The 17,214-nt window shown below is 42.2% G+C and overlaps 1 protein-coding gene across 2 annotated transcripts in view; it reads right to left on the bottom strand.

Annotated features, from left to right (window-relative positions):
• LOC146808969 (putative G protein-coupled receptor 33) overlaps positions 1 to 16,985 on the bottom strand; it is an 80,588-nt gene extending 63,603 nt beyond the window's left edge. The window contains exon 1 of one of the 2 annotated variants that reach the window (XM_085614267.1): positions 16,867 to 16,985. The gene's annotated coding sequence lies outside the window, so the exon portion shown is untranslated. The remainder of the gene's footprint in view (positions 1 to 16,866) is intronic. The other variant, XM_085614268.1, reaches the window with a different exon arrangement.
• Between the last annotated feature and the right edge of the window lie 229 nt (positions 16,986 to 17,214).

Genomic DNA, 17,214 nt, shown 5'->3' with positions numbered 1-17,214 from the left:
TTTGTTAAGGGAGAATGGCCATTATGTGGGCTCATAGTTGGAGGGGTGAAAGAAGGGACAACGGGAGAGTGACTAAGCGCAATTGAGCCCAAAGAAGAACGCTTGGAGGAGACCGGTTCCATAGACAGCCGTCGCTCAGTCATAGCGATTTCCTGTTCGAGTATAGAGGAAGCCCTTACAATAAACTTATCAAGTGAACCCGCAATATGGTCTGTAGTAGTGGATTTCATACCCCTTTTGTTCACCATTGTTCGGCAGGCCGTTAAACAACAACAAAGGTACTCACAAGGTTCGTAAGAGTAAGAGAGTAGGCCCGGTCCGGTCACGCTCGGGCACGAACGGGCAAAAACGGGCCCGCCCTTGGCCCGGGCTTCGCCCGGGACAACGCCCCGGACGCGTCCCGCTTACGCGTAAGTGGAGAAACAATTATAGTGGTCAAGGAAGGAGGGACCGGGAAGAGCCAGCAGCTGCAGCAAATGATCAGCAAGGCAGTAGGGCCGCTGGTACTCGCAGTCCCGGGGATTGATGGAAAAGAAAATCACCGCTCCTGCACTTCTCCGCCCAGAAGATGCCTCCGGTGAGTTGTAGGATGAGAACAGAGTTCGTAAACCAAGTCAGGCTCCGAGCGGCGCCCGCGAAGCGGGGGCCGCGAGGTGCTTTGTAGTGGGAGGGAGGGGCCGGGAAGAGCCAGCAGCTGCAGCAAATGATCAGCAAGGCAGTAGGGCCGCTGGTACTCGCAGTCCCGGGGATTGATGGAAAAGAAAATCACCGCTCCCGCACTTCTCCGCCCAGCAGATGCCTCCGGTGAGTTGTAGGATGAGAACAGAGTTCGTAAACCAAGTCAGGCTCCGAGCGGCTCCCGCGAAGCGGGGGCCTGCGAGGCGCTTTGTAGTGGGAGGGAGGGGCCGGGAAGAGCCAGCAGCTGCAGCAAATGATCAGCAAGGCAGTAGGGCCGCTGGTACTCGCAGTCCCGGGGATTGATGGAAAAGAAAATCACCGCTCCCGCACTTCTCCGCCCAGCAGATGCCTCCGGTGAGTTGTAGGATGAGAACAGAGTTCGTAAACCAAGTCAGGCTCTGAGCGGCACATTTACACGCGAGGAGAGCTCTTCAGTATATCTAGCTACCATATAAACAAGGTGGTTTTAAGCTTTTGCAGATTTTAAACTTTATTTTTGGGCCACATTTGTTGGTTGAATCTGAAGCTTACTCAGTGGGCCTGATACTGGTACTGCTTGGCTTTCATACCAACTGGCCTGTAGACCAAATACTGGGTTCTTGCTTTATAAAACGGCTGTCTCTAACTACTACAAACGGGTCAGGTTTAAGATAATTAGAGATATCACTAGGATATGGCAAGATATTTGTAAGGAATACTCTTTGCCAGTGCTGCATCCATATATGATGTTGTGGGGCAATCCCATGTTGCCCGACATATTTCATGATCGTATCAGTAGATGTTGGCAGCAAAAGGGTATTTCTTAACTTGGTCAGTTTTTTGATGGACAAGGGTTTTGATCTTTTTTAGCCTTGAAAGGCGAATTTGGGCTGCTACAGAATAAATTTTTTAAGTATTTGCAAGTAAGGGACTATTTTCTACAGGGTGAGGGGATATTAGAGATGGCGAGTCCCTCTGAAGTACTATCTGTACTCTTTCAGACTTCAGGCTGAGGAACTATCGGTATAGTCTATCAGAAACTATTAGCAGCCGCTAGCGATGACGGTATGCAGGTAGCAGCAAAACTAATTTGGATTTTCCAAACCGATATAACAAGTGAGGGAATACAGGATTCACTGGATACTATAGATGCAACTGTAACATCTGTTAATTTGAAACTTCAACAACATAGGATAGTATTTATGCTGTATTATACTCCTGAGCTTATTTCCAAATGGGCTACGACCCAACCATCGGCTAAGTCCAAAAGTGTATGCTGCAGACCTAAGACATATGTTCATCACTTGCCCAAGGTTGAATATATTCTAGACATATGTAACTTCTGTAAATACAATATTGGTCAGCCATGATGTCCAGATTGCAGAGAAGGAAGTAGTATTAGGGGTAATACGAGACATGGGCAGTTATATGAGACTGTTAGTTTCAATTTTTATAGCATGTGCTCCTTTATGTATAGCTCGAGTATGGATTCAAAGTACGAGTCCAAGCATCAATGAATTTTGGGTCTTACTTAGACAAATATATGAAATGGAATTGGCATTAGCCAAAGCTAGAGGTCCGCGATCTAAGTTAAAATTTAAAAGGGTGTGATCTGGCCTCCAATGGGACTAATAATCTTTTGTTTTTCTGGATCTTTTTATTAGTCATTTCCTAATTCTAACTTTAAAATGTGTTATTATTCCTGCTGATTTTGTCTTCTCCCGGTTTGTTTGTGGTAATTGAATTAAGTCTTGATTGATGTTATTTCTTTATTTCCTTTGTGCTATGAATGCTTTACCTCTTGTTATTGTTTTTTTTTTGTACTTTTTTGTGTACTGTATTATATTTATGGCTAAGAAAAAGAATAAAAATATTTTTAAAAAGCACATTTACCATATATCTAAATACAAAAATATATAATAATTACACAATTTACACAGTTAACAATTAATTAATAATAAATAATTTACAATTAAACCATTATTGCTTGATTAACTTCCCAACCTATACAACTACAAACCCAACAACCCACACCTAAAATGTAAATTAAAAAACTGTAATAATTACATAATTTATATAATTAATTAAAAAGTAATCATTTAATAATTTATGAATAATTAATAACCCACTCCAGTTGGTATGACAGTAGGGAAAGCGGTGGACTCAGGTGGGGTAAAAGTTACTATTCCCACTCTAGTCAGTGCAACAGTAGAGAAAGTGCTTCATTTCAAATACATACCTTATATTAATACAAGTATTAATTTCATGAAATTATAAAACTTCTCACCATGTACCCCTATAAACCCCCCAACCTGCTACAATATCATAAATTACAATGTTATAAATAAATACACATATAAATAACTTAAAATTACAAACTATATCTAAAAACTTTAACAACAATTACACAAACAATACGAAACTCAAAAAATGTAAAATAATATTTAAACGCATAAAGTTAAAAATTGATATTTTTAACAATGATATTTCTGTGTCACGGTATTAACAATTCTATATTTCTGCAACTCAATATTTTACCGCGATATTCTGTCATAAAATCTTTCAAAGCTTATACCGAAACACACTTACTAGGTTTCTGGAATTCTTCTGCCAGTTTACTGACATGAACACTTTCATTTGCAACTAAATATAAAAACGTAAAAAAGTCAAACAAGCAAAACGAAATTTCCTTCAGAAATAGGTAAGCATCTAAAACACTTGCTGGCAGGTGGATGACATTTCTGTGAGAGGGATATATGAGCAGCAAGTGTCCTTAACACAATTCACTGAGAAACTGTTGGCTACTGTGACTCCACAGTCCACAACGCCAAGTTATTAACAAACATATTAAGGGGTTTCAGGGATGTACCCTTTCATTTTTTTATGTCAAAACATTAAAAATAGGATAAGAAATTTAATAAAAACGTTTGCGAAGAGAGACTTAGAGCGGTGAATTCAGCTTCTTTTCTAACTAACACAAGATCTTGTAAGACACCCACTTGAACATGTATATCGCATTTTATCACAAAATAATATATTTATTAGCACGAAGGGGCATTTATAAACGGGAAACAGGTAGTCAGAGAATCTGCCCTGCATGAAGTAATCAAACTGAACAATCATTTCATTTCAACATGGCATAAATTCATCTATACAGCTGAGCTGCATTTTGACACCACAAATGAATAAATATATTTATAAACAACAAGGGGACCCACAAAGGTAATCGAGGGCCTTGGTTATCTATATTTATAGGAACAGTGGTCCTTGACAAGGTTTGATGCAAAACACAATCAATATAGACTTGGATCAGTACTATATTCCTTCTGTCCAGCCGGACAGTGGGATTTTTAATGATTTAAATTTCAAATAAGAGAAACAAAAATAAAGTGGAACACAGTCCTGCATCCTACACAATTCATTCAACAAAAAGAAACAAACATAAACATTCAGGCAGGGCAAACGCGCTTGTATGCAGTCAAAACAGTAGAACAAGCAAATTGACAACAAACACTGTTACACTTATATTCTGAATTAAACAGTGTATTCGACATTAAGCAAGTCGACAACATTTCAATCCATTTGAAAAATAATAGGATCATCATCAGAACATCATTAATACATGCCAGAGATACATAAGGCTGTGAAACAATAAACCAATGGGAAGAAAAAGGCTTGAAAAAATAAGATTTTAGAATTAACCAATATAAAGTGAAAAGACAACTTCCTTTGCAGCAATAATGCGTGGACTATGGAGGGGAGGACCATTGGGAAGCAAAGGGGGGAGGATCCTGTGAAGGAACCAGGGATAGATTGAGGAGATCGTGGTGGAGTGGGGAGCTGCAGGGAGCACGGTAGGGAGCTCAGGATCACGTGGCTTACCTGTAGTTACAGGAGTTGACGGAGTGAAAAGTTCCACAGTGGCGTGGCTAGAGGAGGGGCTAATTAGCCTGAAACCAGAAGAGGGCGTGGTCGAGTTAGGGTTGGGACATAAGGTGAGTTGGGCTTACTTAAGATGCAGGGGCTCAATTACTCTTACCTGCGGTACGGTGCCGCGCTCTGTTGCTCGATGGCCGGGTGTTCAGAGTGTATGTGGAAGTGACGTGAGGGTTTATATAGCATCTGGTGTGTGAACACAATTAAAAACTAAAACAGCATGATGGTCACCATATTGGGTGAATTTATAATGGGACATGCAAGTGGGCGCTACAAGATTAAAGCGGAACCACGGTCAGATTAAGAACTACATCAGCAAGTATGCGGCACCAAGGGGATATTACTGCACAGCGAAGGGCTACAAAAAGAAAAAATGATGATGTCACGTGAAGGATAAAACGGAGACCGGTGAAAAGTGCAGAGAACCCGTAAAAGGGCGGACATCTTGGAAAGGGTTGCAGTTAAAAGGAGGGAGTAAAAAATGCATGGAATATGTGCACCTCTTGGAGTTCACTATTGAAGGTAGAGAATTCACTTTCAATAATGTTAAAGTAAAGTCACAATTTTATTTCCAACTGCAACACTTGTAACGTGATTTATGTGATTCTCTGTCCATGCCACAAACTAAACATTGGACAAAGCACTCAGAAAGTGAGAATCCGGATCTGTCAACATCGTAGTCGGATCCGCTGTAAAACTCCAAACCCCCCCCCATTGAACATTTCTCCACTGTTGAACTTGCCGCCTTTTTGTAGGGTCACCTGACCTAGGAGTATAAAGGTAAGGGAGGCAAAACCTGACAGGCAGTTGGTGCACTACTGGACCTGGGGACCCTCCGCCGGAGTATAGGCTGCTGAGCTAGGGGGAGGCTACACTACTGAGGCTGACTGACCTTAGGCCTGCTGCCACAAGATAGCTGAGTAATCCTGACAGTCTGCTGACCTTACCCAGTGTGAGGGGAACCCGGGGTGCCAACTCCAGTGTGCCCGCTCAAGTCTACCAACTCCCTTTCCAACTAAACCCTGCAACCACCACTTGTAAATCCTTCCTGTCATCAGCTGCCAGGGCCAGGTCTGGGAAGTGCTGGGAACCCCAAGGTAAGCGCTGTGTCATCCAAGCGCTATACTTCAAGAACTTGCCCCCTCCTGCTAGCGCTGTGCTAATTAAGTGCTATACTGAAAGAACTTGCCACCTGCTGTTAGCGCTGGGCTCACTGAGCGTTGACCTTCAGGAACTGACCCCCTTCTGTGAGCGCTGTGCTAGTGCGCAGCTGCTGTGTGCCCCGGACCTGCTCGTGCCCTTCATACCGAGTGCGGTGCTGGCACGCCCATGCTGTGCCCCCGCCGCGCTGACATAAGGAGCATGGACCGCTCAAGATCACCGCCGCTGCCCGGGTACCTGTGAGTAGCGCTGTGTCTGAGAAGCGCTGTATGCCCCTGATCACCGCCGCAGCCCGGCGTGGCATAAGAAGAAGTGAGCTGCGGCTGGTATTACCACCGCCACCCAGGCGCTGAGGAGGAGGATCTCTGCATGACCCTGAATCCCGTTGCGGCCCCTGGAGTGAAGGGAGGGCCGCTGCGGTGTCTGCAATGGCCACGCTAGGCCCAAATAGTGCAAGAGGAGCGTTGCCATGTGACCGGGGTGCTGGCTGCGTCATTGGAGGCACCCCTCAGTAAGTCGCGCTCCCATTGAGCTGATCGAATCGTTGCGGCACCATCCTGGTGGTATCCGTGTTGATGGAATGTTCTTGTTTCTGAGGTAATACACCCTGTAGTATTAGAGATAGTCACAAAGTGTATTCTTAAGTTGAGGAACGATGTGGCCAAAGAATTGGGTTTGTCCCTTTAAAAATTGACTTTCTCGGCATCTGTGTCTTTCTGTTGTTAAGTCCCCCTTCTAGCATGTATGGGTATTTTTCCTCTTCTGGTTTATATACACAGATCCCCCATGTCGCAAAATGGTCCTTTTCTTTCATGATCTTTTGGACTATCGTGTTGTAATTCCATGTTAATGACTCAGTAAAAGTCCCTGGATATCAATAACTATTTAGAGGGGGTCTCCAGGTTCCAGTAATGATTTGATAGGTGCCCACAGAAGTCAAAAGATTAAGAACAACTGTCCTATGGGACTTTGGGCATGTTTTGGGAAAACCTTTCTGGGGGGCTGCTGCACTCCAGTCACAGGCAAATTAGAAAACCCTTTTCAGAGGTTATGGGTCATGCAGTCTAGTTCTGCAAACTTTACATTTTAAATGCCGAGCTACTGTGCTCACTGTGCACCTAGAGGATGCCTTTTGGTATGGCAGAGTGGGGCGCCCACACCAGCACCCCACTGGCAGATTTCATCGCCAGTCAACACTTTTCCTGGTGCCAGCACAGCAGCCCACTGGTTGTCGCTTTTGTTGGCATCCTTGTTGGTGGGTGGTGCTGATATGAGGTGGTCCCTACTCACCACAGACCAGGATACTGGGAGCAGTAGTTGCACACCAAATTGGGGAGCATGATGGCACTCATCTTTGCCCTGGGGGATGAGTTGCCGGGGGCCTAGAATGATCTGGGGGAGGAGGCCCCATGCATATCTCCTCTGAATAAAGGAACAAATGAATGAAGATTAAGGTTGCATAACCTCAAGAGGCTTTGCCCAGTCCCATGAGGGGGCTTAAATATCTGCCTTATTTTCTCTAGGCCTGTAGGGCAGATTTTGCTCATGTTGGGGTCAGTTTACTCCTTATGGGAAGCCCTAGCCACCAGGAGGATTTTACCTAGGCCCCCTGGCCTCTAAATTTGATTTCCTTGGCAGATTGGGATGTTGCTGCTTGCTTGCCAGACCTGATGCTCTCTGGTGGGAGTGTAGTAGGGTAGGGGGAGTATTTTCCAGAGCCGCTCAACAGTCAGCAAGCAAAACAGTCTCCATGCCATACTCAAGGAGGATTGAATGGCTTGAACCCAATTCCTAAAACCCACGTGTATGAGAATAATTTATATCTACCAGAAACAACACTGTGCTCTCTCTAGACTGGAGTTTAAAAGCACTTCAGTGACTCACGGAAGGGAAAAGAACATTTGCCATGTAGGAAAATCTAATTTCATGCATTAAATTGGTCACCCTTATAGTGTGACTTCTGAGCTCACAGGGCTGGGGACTTATTATATAAAAATGTGGCTTTCTACCTACAGGCAATAGTATTCTCTCACAGTGAAAAATTACCCAAAAGCTGTTTCCACTGTTTCAGGGGTGGCTGGTGAATTTTAAAAGTGGTCGAGTGTAAAAGCAAACTATGGGGGCATATCAACAATCAGCAAGGTCACGCTAACGCGTGAAACCTTGCTTTAGCGTCAGGATTCCTAACGCCCAGCTTTGCATCTCTAATGAGATGCAAAGTGGGCGTTCCTGCCCTGGCATGACAGGAGAAATGTCGCTAAGCGACATTTCTCCTATCAGCAAGCCTAACGCTATGAAGCATAGCATCAGGAAAAGTAGCGATAACCCCTGTTATCGCTACTTTCCTTACGCCTGCTTCAGGACTGACTTAGCCATGATATCCTATGGAAGGTGGATATCATGGCTAAGTTTGTGAGTCCCTATCAACTAGCTAACGTGAGATTATCGCTGGGTTTCCAGCGATAATCTCACGTTAGCCAGTTAGCGCTAGGATTTTTATCGCTGATGAGATAAGCGTTTCCAATAGCACGCTAACTCAGCGATAAAAATCGGCGCTAGCAGGCGATAATTATCCGAGCGCTAAGTGCGCTCAGCGATAATTATCGCCGGTTGTTGTTGATATGCCCCCATGTGTTTGCTTGCCCATCCAAAAGCGAGGGTGGAGCATGTCTGTTGCAATGTTTGTTTGGGGAGTCATCACCCTGTGAAAGTTTTGTTCTGAGTCGAGTTAACCCAACTGGGATTTGAAACTGTAACATGCAGGTATGTGTCCGAGCAGTGTATTTTCAGACAGTTTCTAAGTTCATGTTTAGTGTAGGAGGTGGAAAATATTATACTTGATTGTGGCCACTCGGGTTTTGTGCTTCCTGCTGAAGAGTGGTTTGCCTGAGAACAGCACCAAGAGCCCTCAAGCCATATGATGACATTGGCTCTTTTAATTCTTGCAGCAGTTTCAGAGTGAAATCTCTGTGGAAATACATCCCAGCCACACCCCTCTCAGTATTAGCATACTAGTGCGTGCTGAAATCCTTTATATACCTATTGTGTATTGTTGTGCACTCACCTGTGTGCCTTTAACAGCTAATGACGGGCTATTTCGGTCTGTAAAAAGACACGTGCAGGGTGTGCTTGCCTGGATCCATGCTCAGTGCCTAATTTGAGCCGGTGGTTCCCAGTGCTCTGCACCGGTACTTAATTGTCAACATGGGTGCCTGTGACAGTATGCCACAAGGTGGTGCAGTCTGGCTAATTTAGAGATGGCCACAACAACAGTTAATCATCAATTCAATATACATTAATAATGCCTATTACCTGCCACCCAAGCCATTCTTATAGTTTTGGAATCTGAAATAGCCCGAATTGTCACACTTGTAGGAGTGTGATGGTTATTCATTGTGTTGTTACTATCATTGGCAGCATGGTTGGGGCAATGTGTGGTGCAAGCTGCAGTGGCCTCTTGACAGGGGCCCTGGCACTTATTTTTAACAAATTAAGCACTGTCCATGCCCCTAAGCAATCTGGCCGCAAAAAGAGACTGAAGCTGGAACTTGAGTAGCAGAGGCTCTCAAAGTGATCCAGGGCTCTGTGTGAGCCCCGAACCTTTCACACCTTATCACTGGATGAAGCGTGTTCAGTAAAAACACTTGATCCCATACCACCCAGTGACAAGTGGGAAAGGTGCATCTTTCCTGATTGACTCACATACAAAGGATACGCAGGGATGAAACCTGAAGGCCCCAGGTTGGGTTCAATCAGCCAGGGTGCTGTGCATCACAGGTGGGAGTGACCCTACTGGGTCATAGGGCCACAAAGGGTCTGGGCTGACATTAGAGAAGGCCAGGAAAAGCACTGACCTGCCATTACTCTGTCTGACCCTTGCACAGAGCGAGGATCAGAATGATGGCCCAATAGTGCCTGGCGTACTGCATTAAATAAAACAGAAGGCAGGAAATTGCAATTGGGTGGAGCCCCAACACTCCTATTAATTCACCACTCTTGCTGTATATTTAAGACAGCTGTTCCATTAACCCCTTAACTGCTTAGACTTTACCCCACCTAGCCTTTTTTGTCTCACAAAAGATATCCAGATCAAATCTGGCTCCTTTTTTCAATGCGTTAGGGATTCTAAGGTTGTCCAGAATTTGGCAAACTGTTGCAAACATTTTTTATTTTGGTAAAATGGTAATAAGGCTATGTGCAAGAAAATGTTTATTATTCTTTTAAAAGGGGCATCAAAAAAATGCAAACATCACCCTCTTGCCAGCTTTCAGGAACAGACAGAGCTGTAAAGTAATCATTTTAGCACTGTTTTTGTGTTTAAGTGGTAGTGGATTTTTCCTCTATCTTCTGGGTTCTACCTACTTGCAGTTTGCAGTGAAAGAAACGTTGTGTGATCAGCAAAACAGTACAAAACTTGTGTGATGAGCATAGCTTTTTTGCTGATCACACAAAGTTTCTTTCACGGGGATGGCTGTAATTGTTCACGTGTATGCACTATTATTGGCTCAGCACATTTCTGAAGCATGCACGTTAAGTAAACCACGTCGGCTCCCGTATCGTAGCCTTTACAGATGGCGATTCTTCCCAGCCTCTGCATTGTCCTGGTTTGATTCTATTTAGTGTTTTTCCCTCATTTCAGTAGTTCTCTGGCTATCTTACATAAAAAGTTCGGTTTCTGCTATGTCTGAATTTATCGCATTATTGAACCCCTTCTGTAAACAAATCTGTGTTAATAGCATATACATAATTTAGCGATGAAAGCTATTTTAATTTGTTATGCAAAATGTTATTAGTTGAAACACTATTTTCATCAATTAGAAATGCCTCCCGGAGCTTCATTTTTGCTGATGCCGCGGCAGCGGAAACCTCTCAGCCACATCTATGAGGCGGCGCAAAGCCACTTTGTGTGACTTGGAATGGACTCATAGATATGGAGTAAGACAAACCAGAGCAAGTCGCGGCACTGTCTTACTCTGTGCAAGGGAGGCGGTCATTGGGGGTGCAGCGGGGTTTTCCTCGCAACACACATGGGTTTTGATGCGGCCCCTGATTTACTTCATTACGTAAATCTCGACAAGCACAAAATCTTTATGCCTCCCCAGAGAAGGCGTAACAAGGAGAAATATTTTTATTTTTGGGCACAAAAACAATCCTGCCAACAACACAGGCACCTTTGCACCATGGTGCAAGGGTGGCTGCAACGGTGCTAGGCAGCCCATTGTGCACCAGAGCAGGGGGGATGGACAGAAATGCACTGTAGTGTGTAAATACAGTGCATTCCTGTCCGTTCACATTGGCACAGGGCAGTGCAGAAAGAAGAGTAGCGGTGCTGCTCTACGCCAGTCCCTCATAATTAAGCCCCATGGTGTCAGGTGGGCATTGCATTGGTGGTACATTGCCATCCCCATAAGCCACCTATGCAGTTTGACTCAAAGCCATCTACTAACAATACAAGACAGCTTTGTGACAAGGAAGGCTCAAAGAGCACCAGCACTGGCGGAGAGAGAAACAGGGCCTTATCTCCGTAGAGATGGCACAGTCGTAATCTCCCCCTCACAGAAAGCAGTGCAGCGCAACTTTGATTGCTGAGCTGCATGACATATTTGTAGATCTGTCCTGCAGCATTTAGTACACTGAAGGAGGGATGTTGGAAAGTGCCCCTTTTTGCATGTGTACCCCCTAACTTTTTGCCAGATACCTGATGCTAACTTAACTGAGTGTATGCTGGGTCACTGCGAACCAGGACATGCAACATATTGGCAGTAGTTTGAAAGTATTGCATACAATTCTCATTACTTGTAACCAAGTTCAACTTGGTTCCTAGAACTAAAAGTAACTAAAGTAATATTTGTGTACAAACATTGGCCTGGAGTCAGTCATTTGGTGTGTCTTTCTGCCTTGAGTTTGTACTCCAAACGCATTCACACTACCCTCTGATAAGTCTAACTGCTCAGCCCAGCTACTACTAAATTGAGAGTAAAGTATTTTTTACTTTAACCTCTGCCATACCTTTGAGGACTCACTGGACACTATACCACATTTTGGTATAGTATATGTATAGCCAGCTTCCTACAAGGAGAAGGCAGATTTATAAAAAAGAGTGCAACACAGCACTACAACCTAAGGTAATAATACCATCTGCTTTGGTAAGCAGGTACAATTCTGTAAATGTACATTTGTAGTTGAGATGCAATATAGCCTATTCATGGATCACAGGTTATACTTTTACAAGTGACAACTTTGCATGTCCAACATATACTCCTCTGCATCCTCAAAGACTTGTAAAAGCTTGTGACAAACAGATGAAAAATGTATCTAGAGCAGGTTGTCAACCTAGTGTAGCTTCAAACTATTTTAGTAATCTGTGCAGTACCTAAAGATCGCTACTATATAGAGAAACAGTTTAAAGTTGCAGAATCTGGCCATTTTCAGAAGTCCCTTCTTAAATTGTGTTGCAATTACTATCAAGTATTGGTAATGAAAATATGTAAGCGAGACACAGTCATTTTGGTTAATTTTTAGAATAATGTACAAAAGGAATATATAATTGATATGTTAAAACAGCTTAGAAATGCACTGTCGAATACTGTGAATGGCAACAGGGATAACGTATTACTAGTTTTGGGGACGACTTTAACACTGATTTATGTCTACATAGTTACGATGTACTATGCGGCCTAGCAGATGAAAGAGAATGTAACCTCCCCCATTTTTCCCATAGGTTACAGGGGGATGCCTTAAACGAGATTTCATTTTTTCTAGTTATGGGTTTTGCAAACGTACTGACTTCGCCACCTACTCCGTTCACGCAGACGTTCCATGGAAGAGGGTCAAACACAATCATAGACTTCATAATAACCCCGAACAGGTCTGCTACTAGGGTTCTAAGTTTTAAAACCCATGAAAATATTTTAAGTGATCACTTCCCCCAAAGCTTGGAGATATCAGTTGCGTCAAAAATAAGGAGAACACACTCCGAACGAATTCAACAACTACAGGGTTTGGAAATAAATAAAATAAATGGATACTCATTAAAATGGGCCCAGGTAGAACCATCGGTAATTATGAAAGTAGTGGTGGAAAACAGTGTGAAAGATATCTTGAATTGTCTAGACTAGACTACACCACATGAAGACATATTAGGGTCCTATATCCGCATAACAGACACTATAAGGAACACATTGAAAAGGGAAGTGAAAAATGGGAAAGGAAAGAAAGCTGGTTGGTTTAATAATAATTGTACGAGAGCATATTCTACCTTAAAGCACGCCCTGCATAAAAAGGAACAGGATAGAATAGAAATAGCGCGATGCAGAAATGCATATAATCTAGCTTTAAAAACAAGAAAGAGGGAAATAAAAATGAACGCTTGGGCCGATTTACACAAGGCAAGTATAGAGGGGGACAGTATTACATTTTGGCATGTGGTCAACTCTTCTTTTCTGAGATCTGAGACAACCCCAAGACTAGAAATTGCAATTGATGAAGGTCAATGGGTAGACCCCTTTTCCAAAATGAATGCCAAGAAAATGGAGGCCAGTATTCGAACTGTCTGTCCCATATTTTCTAGCCCCACAAATGAGCCCTTCCCAATTAATATAGATATTACCTTAGACAAAGTTCAACTTGCTTTGAAAGCTAGTAAGGGTGGAAAGGCACCGGGACCAGATGGGGTACCTGTAGACATATTTAAACAAAATATGGAGCTATGGGGCCTCATAATAAAGCAAGTCCTTGCAGCAGCGTGCAAGGCAGGACTCATAGGAACTTGGTCTGAGTCTTTAATGGTCCCAATTTTCAAGAAAGGTGATAGACAAAACCCAACATGCTATCGGCCAATCTCCCTATTAGATTCGGTGGGAAAGGTCTTAGGTCGTATTATTTTAAACCGTCTCCAGGAATGGGCTGAAGATAATAATATTTTAACGGATCTACAATTTGGATTTAGGGAAGGTTTAGGAACATCAGAACAGGGCCTAAATTTAAAATTTTGATGGAAAAATATGTTAAGGCAAAAAAGGGAAATTATACTTAGTTTTCGTGGATCTTTCCACTACGTTCGATTCTGTATCTCACAACAAATTGTGGAAGATTCTCGAAGCGATGGGAGTTGAACTTCCCTTAATTCAAGTCGTAAGAGAATTGTATTCTGATGCCAGAGCCAGGGTACAGTACGGACCAAATGGGGAATACACAGCTCCATTTGCAGTAGAGAGGGGAGTTAGACAGGGTTGTGTCCTGGCACCCTTCCTGTTTATCCTGTACACCAACGGTCTCAAACGGGTGATGCTCGAGGGGTGCCAGGACCTACCAAAAGTACAAAATTGACCCATACCCACCCTACTCTACGCTGATGATGCTGTGATAATGGGCCAAACACCATTAGAGCAACAGCGGACCTTAAATAAATATAATGATTACATGGAAAGCCTTGACCTAAAGATTAATGCTACTAAAACTTATATAATGAGCTGTGGGAAAGTTAGTAAGAAAGAAAGATCTATCTTTATTGGAAATAATAAACTTGAATACACAAAAACGTATCCTTATTTAGGTATCCTTGTGGATAATAAGGGCACTTGGCAACAGGCCATAAGGGCAAAAAAATGTATATTTATGAAAACAACTACAGCCCTTGTAAATTTTGCTCAGAAATTAGGTAAAAGGCCACCATTGGAATTGATTAAAATCTACCAAGCCAAGTGTGTCAGTGCTGTACTGTACGGGGCTGGGATTTGGGGATATAGTAACGTAGCAGACATACAGAAAGTGGAAAATGCTTTTATTCGTTATATATTGGCTGTCCCTCGCTCGACCTCAACCTTTGTCTGTCATACTGAACTGGGGCTACAATATATTATGGATAAAATAAGGGTCCAGCCAGTTTTATTATGGCACCGAATCTGGACATCAAAAAAAACAACATTTAATCAAAGGGTCATAAAATATTCTATCAGATGGCTAAAGTACATCAAAGATTTTATGGGGGACTTAGGACAGCCCGAATTCTTCTACAGTCCAGCAAAGATGATTTATATCTCCAGAAAATATTTTAAAAAACAATGTATTTCACACCTGGAAGAACTCAGATACGCCAGTGAAGCCCACAAGCCAACAGTTCAGTTAAATCAGATGATTTGTTCCTCCACTGAAATGCAACCCTATTTGACCTATTATGGAACTGGGTACGATAGATTCGTACTTATACGTTTTAGATTAGATTTTTTCTATCGCTCAGTATCGTTTCCTAAAATAAATGATTGGGCAAAAAACTTAGGAGCTTGCCCTTGTGATGGAGTTCAATTCATATTATTTTATTTTGTAAATATTATAGGGAATAGAGAAAGAGGTGGATCCTTCCAATTTTAAACAATTGGGGTTTGAGGCAATGTCGCCCTGCCTATCTTGCATTGCAATTATTTGAAAATGAATGTTATGTCAGAAATATTGCGCTATTTTTAAAAGCAGTAGTTAAATTCTGGAAACAACTGTAAATTTTAACGTATTGTTTTATTTGTATAAACTGTTTTAACGAATTGAGCACTGTTCGGAAATATGTATTTACTTGGTAAATCTGCACTAATATAATGTGGTGTTTGGTACTCCTCAAATGAATTTAATTAGAGTGCTTAAAATGTATACATTTTATATTTGTGTATCATGCTTTTATGGCTTTCTAATTCAAAATGAAAATCGAATAAAGCAAATTCGAATTTGAATTTGTGTTGCAAGCCTAAAATGTTGTACTACCACTTTCATCCAAACTTGCTAGCTTACTTTCATCTATTTACTTTCATCTAATTTGCTCTATTTATCTCCTAATTCTAGCCTAGGTTTAATTCTTTTTTTGGTGAATGATGTGACACAACTGAACAATTTGGATTCAGACAACAGTTTTAGGCATAATTTAGGCACAATTTCATGTTAAGTGTATACGATCTAACAAATAATACAGTTCTCTTTGATTGTGTTGTGATGAGTATACTAGGGAAGCTGTTACCAACATAATCACTCCTCATAGGCTTAGTAATGTAGCATAAATTGGGATTTGAGCGGGCACCATTACATGTGGACTTCCAACAATCATATGCAACTGAAGTGATCCAATGGCAAATTTGATGGGGCAGTCTTCATAAATAATTCTGATTTTCACCGGCACTATGCATACCATTGTAGTGTCAGTATGTCAGTGGGCTAATGCACCCGCTGCAAGCGTCTGTGTTTGTACCCATAGCTACATGTTGGAATCCTGGAAGTCCATTCACCCTTTCCTTTCCCCAAGGTTAAAGAAATGAGTACCAGAATGTTGGGTAACAAAAAACATCTGTTATCTGTCAATAGTGCCAAGAAACCCCTGAACTGGTGAACATGCACACTACAAAATAATGCCACAAGCAAGACAAAAAGAAGACAGAGAGAAAGAGGAAAAGGTTACATACCATCCAAATGGGAAACAAGGATTCTATTCAATTGTGGAATAAAGGCAAGCATTTTTTTACACATGAAGAGAATTCACCAGAATGTATTCTGAATTTTGGGAATGTCTTCATTTTGGAAATTCTAAGCAAATATGCTTGTGGGTAATATTTTTTCAGGACAGATTTCCATCAGACTTTTTTCATTCAGAATCACTTAATGCCCAGTGGATTAAAAAACGATCTACTTTTCACTATGGATCCATGAGACTTTGTGTGCAGACCTACCACTAATTAAAACTCTTGTCCTTTCTCTTAACTTCACCTGTCTTCCCTCCACTGGGGCAGAAATGAAAGTGTGGAACATTGAAAAACTATATTATAGTACAGAGGGAAATAAAACAAATATAAAGCTATCCTCAAAAGGGGAGGACCTGTAAGCTCCTCATGTGCTAAAGGTCAAACACCCAAAGGTGCATGTTAGGGCTGTAAATAATTTATCCTTTAAGGGATCTCATGCAAGCCTCAAAGCTCCCAGCATACCAACCCTTCCCTCAAACTGTACCTGTAGGTGGGTCTTGTCCTTGAAGGTCCTACTGAGTAGGCCTAACACATTAACAGTTTTATATCCTGAAGAAAAGTTGCAGTCACCTAACAATAAATACTACATATATGTGTAAAAGGAATCTTTCCTTACTTTAGTTTGCAATCAGCTCCAAATAGTTGAGGTGTTTCTTCTGATGCTGCGGGTCAGCTCTGCATGACAATGGCCAGCTTACAAAGCATCTGACAGAGCAGGCGTTAGTATTGTTCATTGGTGTATGTGGTAAAAAGCAAAGACCAAGTTTCTCTTTAGACCATGTTGTATATTTCCTCATACAGTAAGTTAATCAGTTTCACATTTAGTCCATCATTGTGTGAACTTACTCCAGTCCTAAAACCACATCTACAATATTTCCTGCTACGAGCTGGCCGCAGGATGTTGTATGTTTTCTTAATGATGTAAATAGAGAAAACCGAGAGAAGGGTTTTTCCACAATGTGGT

This window comes from Triturus cristatus, chromosome 7 (assembly GCF_964204655.1).
Source record: "Triturus cristatus chromosome 7, aTriCri1.1, whole genome shotgun sequence".
Lineage (NCBI taxonomy): Eukaryota > Metazoa > Chordata > Amphibia > Caudata > Salamandridae > Triturus > Triturus cristatus.
Note: the sequence above shows the minus strand (reverse complement) of the source record. Positions and strands in the feature narration are given on the sequence as shown.